We start from the raw sequence: 7199 nt of genomic DNA, 5'->3' as shown, positions 1-7199 counted from the left end.
AATATTTCATCATAAAAAGCTTGTTTAAAGTTAAATGGGAAATGCGCAGCGAATCATTAAAGTCTCTCCTCCTGGTTGTTTCAAATTTTCCATATTTTTCCGCATAAACCACATGACCAATGGCCTTTTAGAATCAAATTTTCCAATTGATTTACCACGTATTCCAGACTATTATTAAATAATATTAATTGTTAATATTAATTATCTGTACTCTCGCAAGATTTGCGCGTCAATAATTTTAATAAGCTGCAAATCCGATGTTTACCAGCAGACCCGAAAATAGTCATTTTTCCGGTAAATGTTAAGAATTCTTTTGTCAATGGTTTTTGTGCTAGTAATAGTATCAATCATGAATGATGTCAATTTTAAAAAATTCGAAATATTTATCAGAAGCTTTGTATACGTATATATATTACCAGTAGCAATGAGTAGATGTAATGTATATATACACTTTGTACGTTGATTATTGCGCGACTCTTTCAAGAGTATAGCACTTTGTATATATACGTAAGCAACGTTCGACTCGTGCTACAGCTCATTCTTGCTTCGACTGCCACATTGCAAAGATCAGAGAAAAGCTTCTACCCGTTAATAATTTAATGATAGGTTTGTAACATATAAAATTATTAATTTATAACATCTATACTATTAATGTATAGCACTGAAGTCATTAATTTAACACGATTCTACTGTTAATTCCTGGCAATTATTTGTTAACAATTATCTTATTAATTTATGACAATTATATCGTTTATTGAAAACAATCATACTATATTAATTTAAAACAATACTATCAATTAGTAATAATTAAATTAATGGTTTCGTATATCCAATATCAACAAAATTTTTAGAATCTCTGAAATGATATTTTATTTCTATTTAATTTTATTTTTCAATTTTAAATACAGCATTTATTCTTTTATTTACCTACTTCGTGTAAAATCAATGCTAATACAAGCCATAAGTATTGAATTTTTATGGGTGAAATGTAACTCCAAAAGCCAAGGAATCAAACCGTGATTTGAGGAACCAAATGCAATCAAATGGAAGGCGACGAGATTTCGTCACTCATTCATGCGTGCTACAATTGGTAAGTTTTCTCGATGATAAGTTCAGATTTTAAATACGGTTATTTGAGTTAACATACGAACTTAACTCCCACGATTTCTACGACACTCCTACTCGTTTCAATAATTAACAGTGTTCAATATACTTTTGTTGAAAGATATTTGAAAGATATCTCTACCCCTGTGTATAATTCTGAGAGAATAATTCTAAAATCTTATTTTTGTCTTAATAAATTTCAATTCATTGTCATAACGTATATTTCTATTTAATTTCGAGAACATAATTATTAGTCAAATAACTTGTCAAATATAACGCGGTTAAATGTCCTTAACAATTTCTTATATGCTGTGCCCTATTTCCTTTAACAAATTCAATATTAAATTGTAATTAATTATAAGGTGTAACAGTACGTATAACAGTACGTATATGTATACGTATATATATTTACGAATAGACAACACTGACTTGCACGCTATATTTTGACGATAATTTTTACTCTCTCGCGCATATATATAAATACAAGTGTATTGAAATCAGATACACTACAAGTTTTCAATAGTTTCAGATTTTAATTAACAAATTTCAATACGTATTACTTTTTTACTATCAGATAAGTTTACGTCTTCTGCTCTCGATAACATAATATACGTAATGTATATACAATATTTTATTATTTTGATAATGTGTAATGCTTTCTGAAGTATTGCAGAAGTATAGAATTCTATACCTTGTTGCGATTATCGGATATGCTGTTCTATACTTTATATAAAATTTTATCTTTGTATAAGATTTTATATACTTTCAATTCATGCTAGTACTATATACTGAATCGATAACGCCGAATGTGGCACGGAAATGAGAAGATGCACAAGCGACACCCAAAACATGGAACACGAAAAGGCATTGCATGTTACGTCTATTCTGTACCTCGTCGGTGGAGATACCTCGTCCGTAGCAGAGAACATAACCACAGATGGACATAACAAAACCTGTGCTGTTTGAACAATCGGTATTTCAGAACACATGTTATCTACCCTAAATTGATAATGTCGAATATGACGTGAAAATGGTAAGGGATTCAGATAACTGCCAAACCTCGTTATCATTTTAGTATCAGTTCCAATGTTACCGATTAAAAACAGTGGGATTCTCAAATGATTCATATATTTATTTCAGAAATGAAATCTCAAATAGTACTATAAGTTTGATAAAGAAAGATTATCACGTTAGTAGTTTATAAAAATTATTTTTCTTTGAAAGAATGCTAACTGTAATAAGGAAATTATATTGAAACAAAGATCTCATACGTGGAAATTCAGATATGTGTTTCTATATTTGTACATTTTCTGAATTTCAATCATAACGTATATATTTTTTAACTACTAATTCAGAGAATACATTGGAATTTTGTTTTAGTATTGGATGAATTTTCAGCTTACATCGTTTTAAGCGGGTCTATATCATAATTTGATTTAACAAATACTTGAATAGCACATTCTATAATTAAAATATACAGTAAGAAAGATTTATAAGAAGCGAGGAAGAGAAATAGACAGAAACTATACATTTTAAAGGAAATAACAAAATATAAAAAAAAGTACATAATACAAAATTTAAACAGATTGTTATAGGATAGAGAAGGTAATGTTTGTTATTCTGATACTTCTCTATTACAGAAACTGCAATGTGATACAATAATCATTAGACTACAGAACCAACATGGATGACCGTTATACGAGACGATACAAACTATCCTAGAATTTGTGAAATCCAACGGTGACGTTTTTTTTTTCTGATATTCGAGATTTTATGGATAACCACAAATTTGTGGAACCTGAGATGAAAAATTTCAGCACCATAGAATCTAACACTGATCACCCCAGATTTATGAAACGAAATTAATTTCGACTATTTCTTTTAATCTAACAATTTACAAATTACTAACATTATGGTCACAAGTATGATAAGCGAAATGAAGTTTTAAAAGAAAATTTTACAAATTAAAACATCTATCGTCCTATTTGACGTAAAGATGTAAAATTATGAAAAAGAATTCTGTAACTTGTCAATTCACCAATATTATTAATTGGTAAATTATTGTGCAAGAGGCCTCAAATAATTCTAATATATTTACGATAATATTGATGATAATAATACTTTTTTTTATGTATAACGCATGTTGGAAATGCATTTTATAACCAAAACATGCAAAATAATTATTTGAACGTCACATCTGTAATTACAGATAATTTCAAGTAGTTCAAACCTGAATACGTATACATATACATAGCTTTACACTGAATATATAATATGTTAATGACATAGAAAGAATGTATCACGATGCTTCGCGAAACGTTATTACAATCAACATATTGAACCTTAATCAATATTCTATACATATTTAATTTTGTATGTATTTTGGATTGTATGTATAATCAAATGACACAGAAATCGCACTTCTATTAATTATACAATAATTAATAGAAGTGTGATAAAGAAGTGCGGAAAAAGATGAACATGTAAATGATTCTACACCGATTATAAAACTTTTGAGGCTTATACCGTTGTTCACATGATCGACAAATGCTCTAAAAAGTAAAGTTCATAAATGTTTCAAGTACATTCTATCTTTGGATAACATCATTGTATCCTTTGATCTCTTAGATTAATCATTGATCGATATTGACCTGTATTTAGATTGAATATTTAAGTTGGTGAATATGTGAATGTAATTTATGAGTGGTAAAATTTAAAGCATCGTAAAATCTAGCCAATCTTACAATATAATTACATAAAATATAATTCAAAATTGAAATAATAACAATTATTTTCGTCCGATGGCGCTAGTGCTGCATTAGAATGTTCCTATTCTCGACTATGCTTCTATAGACTGACGTTTAAAATATTTATACAGACAGCAATGATTTCTTCATGTATCTGTCTGAATTATCTTTACCCGATGCTTTTGCGATAATACTTTCATGATACATATCATTTATTTCTCTAAGTAGCATTCTCAATTCTCTCGCATACAAATTATCTTTTCAAATAGTAGCATTAAATTATCCATGTATGCAAAAATAAACACATTCGTTACACTTGTTACCAACAAACACATCATTATATCTTAAAGTTTATCGAAAAGCATATTCTCAATTCTATTGCATCTTCAAATAGCGTTAGCTCTAAATTCGCGAAAGGAACAATAAAATCTTTTGAAACTTAGTACAACGAACAACCTAACCTTTTTAACTGTTTGATTGTTACATGCATAAAATTTGTACAGAAAGAAACGTAAGTAACGAGAGCAACAAAATTATAAATAAAACTGTGGATATAAGCAATACGTACCTGTAATCTATCCAATAGACCACAATGCGTTTTTCATCGCCGGAAGGATTCCTGAAAAGCTTCATACATCAAGATTTCATACGCGTCACTTTTTTGGCTGCGATCGAATCCGAGGATTTTCGTCCCCTTTTATCTCAGCAGGTGTTTGGACGGTTGATCGAATAGGTCGTCGGTGGGCGTCGTCAGGAGCGTGGTCGACGTTGCGAGCAACGAGGATGCGTCATCATTGAAGCGCGAGACACCGTTGAGTAAGCGTCGAGCGCGCGCGCTTCGAATAATTCGACTGCCTGTTCGTTTAGAAATAAAGCGTGATCGCGTCGCACGTGCCGCGCGTTCTACACTACCGTCCCATTGCACGCAATGACAGTTTTACTACGTGATTCAAATTTACGTTACGTTTGACACTTTCTGTGCATTTTTAGTAGAATTATCAATAATGCTTGTTGACATTAGATTTGTTTTAATTTTTCATAAAGTAAGAATTTTGTATTACTTTGTAAATATATTTCAGTGAATAATTTAAACACAGCTTTGATTTACGAATTCGGTAATCTTTCTGTTGAAAAGTTAAAAACGGTTGGACATTAAGCACGTTTTAAATGTATAATTATAATAATTATTCGAAAACACGAACATGATAATTGAAAAATATATAATTGTACAGTGAAAGTGATTATCAGTAACGGCGAACTTAGCAAGAGAGTATTTGTTGTTAAATAATTCGCGAGATATAAGACGATGATATAATTTGATCTAACGGAAGGTGCTTGTTGTATTCTTACTTCCGATAACAATGGAATTGATTTACATTTCGTTGATGAATTTGATTAATTGATCTGAGGTTCGCCTTGCGTTGAAATGTGTCGATACTCGTGAAAGTGATAGTTCTCGGTAAAAGCATTTCTCTTGACCAATCGATGAGAATGATACGATTTTCTTGAATTGTTTAACAGTCTCAAGCACGACATAGAAACGGTTACAAACATCGTTTACATTGACGATCGATAGAAGAAGATTGTAAGATCGAACAGAATTGTGTCAATGTATGAGATATGATGAAAATTCCGTTGACGTGTGATTCTTTGAAGGAAATAACCATTGACGACGGTTGCCATCTGATTCGACAGAAAAGAATGGAAAATCTATTGAGAGATGAGGATTCCAATTACGTAAGTACATATCAGTAATAATATTTTGTAATCTAAATGTAAAGAGCAGACTGTTGACTATGTAGACTACAGGAAAACGTGATGGAGTCACAGTTACAGCCTTTTTTTTTTACAGGCATATAGTTTTAAAATTCACTATGTTGTTAATGGATTCTGTTTCCATATTATTTAGTTTCAGGATTAAACATGTATTTTCCAGGTTTCTCGTAAATTTAGGAATATTGTTTGTTATAATATTAAGATATCGACGGTATTTAATCTACTTTATGTAAATGAAAATATATCATATTAATTACAGGAATATTCAGGCCATCGTTGAAGGAATATTCTGTATGTTACATTTTGAAGAGTAGTTAGTAGCTAAAAATATACAAACTTGGAAACAGTACAAATTTATCATAACACAATTGTGTTGTCATAAAACACAATGAAATAACACAAATTTTCGTTTTTGTCTTTCACATTAATAATCTTTTATTTTTGTTAAGAAAAATGTAAATTTTTCATCCTGTGCTCTATTTTATATCCTTTAGATTGGTCTAGTTCGAATATGTTGACAAGCAGGAAATAATACGCCACCGTAAAGAATACATTGAAGTGATTAAGACTGCGTAAACAGAATCTTTCGTGGGCAAAAAAATGTGTTTGGAAACTTTTGGTAGAAGTTCAGTGTATTACGATATTTACATCACACGTTTCTCTCATCTTTTGTAGAGGAACAATCTAGAATCTAACTAAAACAAAAACAAAACTACGTTTATATTTGTTTCTGAGATTAAGAATGTATTTTTCTTACTCTTTTGAACATTAAAAAATATTTAAAACATTAGTTATATATGTAAACTCGTATCTATTGAGTTAAAGATTATTCGTTTTTTACTGAACATTGAGAATTTATTTATTTTTTTTTTTTTTAAGGATTATATCTTTCAAACTATTAGTTTATTTCCTTTTGTAACTATTTCATATTAAAATACTTCTTTTTATCAACTAAGAGACGTAATAATTAAGAAATCAATAAGATTTGGACTTAGGACTTACAATTTTCCCGAGTAGACTTTAAAAATAACAATTTCTTCCAGTTTCTGTTTTTATTTTTCGATCTCTCTTACAAAAAGGCCTCCAATTTTTTATTAATCAATATTTTCGCCGATCATCGAAATCATCATTACTTTAATCAACATTTTAATAATAATCAATCTTCTACTGTACGTTAAACAGTAGTAATACTGATATTTTATGTGAAGTGTAATCACTGAAATGCTACATTCAAAACTATTCGTTTGGAAGTATCTGACGTGCAGTCAATTACATTCACTCGAATGCAATGCTATTGTATTTCGGCAAATGGCCTTCCTCTAGAGAATATATCTACCTAATACATTTGAGTGGAACAAGGCGTAATTGCGGAACAGTATTGTATATCTACTACTGACACTTCGCCACTAATCACTAATAAGTTTCGATCGGAAGCTCCATTTTTGTGCTTTATTTACTCTCGGCTCTGTGTGTAATCCGCAATCTTGAGGTCTGTTATATAAATTTCGATGTTTAACCCAAGTATAATATACTTTTTAATGTAACGACATTTATTTACTTTAATTACTTATT

At 29.9% G+C, this 7199-nt stretch overlaps 1 long non-coding RNA gene across 1 annotated transcript; it reads left to right on the top strand.

Annotated features, from left to right (window-relative positions):
• Positions 1 to 417: 417 nt before the first annotated feature.
• Positions 418 to 3281, top strand: LOC139991001 (uncharacterized). Its single transcript, XR_011800720.1, has 3 exons — positions 418 to 606; positions 909 to 1090; positions 1884 to 3281. It is a non-coding gene; the product is annotated as an uncharacterized lncRNA (long non-coding RNA).
• Positions 3282 to 7199: the final 3918 nt, after the last annotated feature.

The sequence above is a fragment of the Bombus fervidus genome, chromosome 1 (genome assembly GCF_041682495.2).
Source record: "Bombus fervidus isolate BK054 chromosome 1, iyBomFerv1, whole genome shotgun sequence".
NCBI lineage: Eukaryota > Metazoa > Arthropoda > Insecta > Hymenoptera > Apidae > Bombus > Bombus fervidus.
This window is presented reverse-complemented; position numbering and strand designations above follow the sequence as displayed.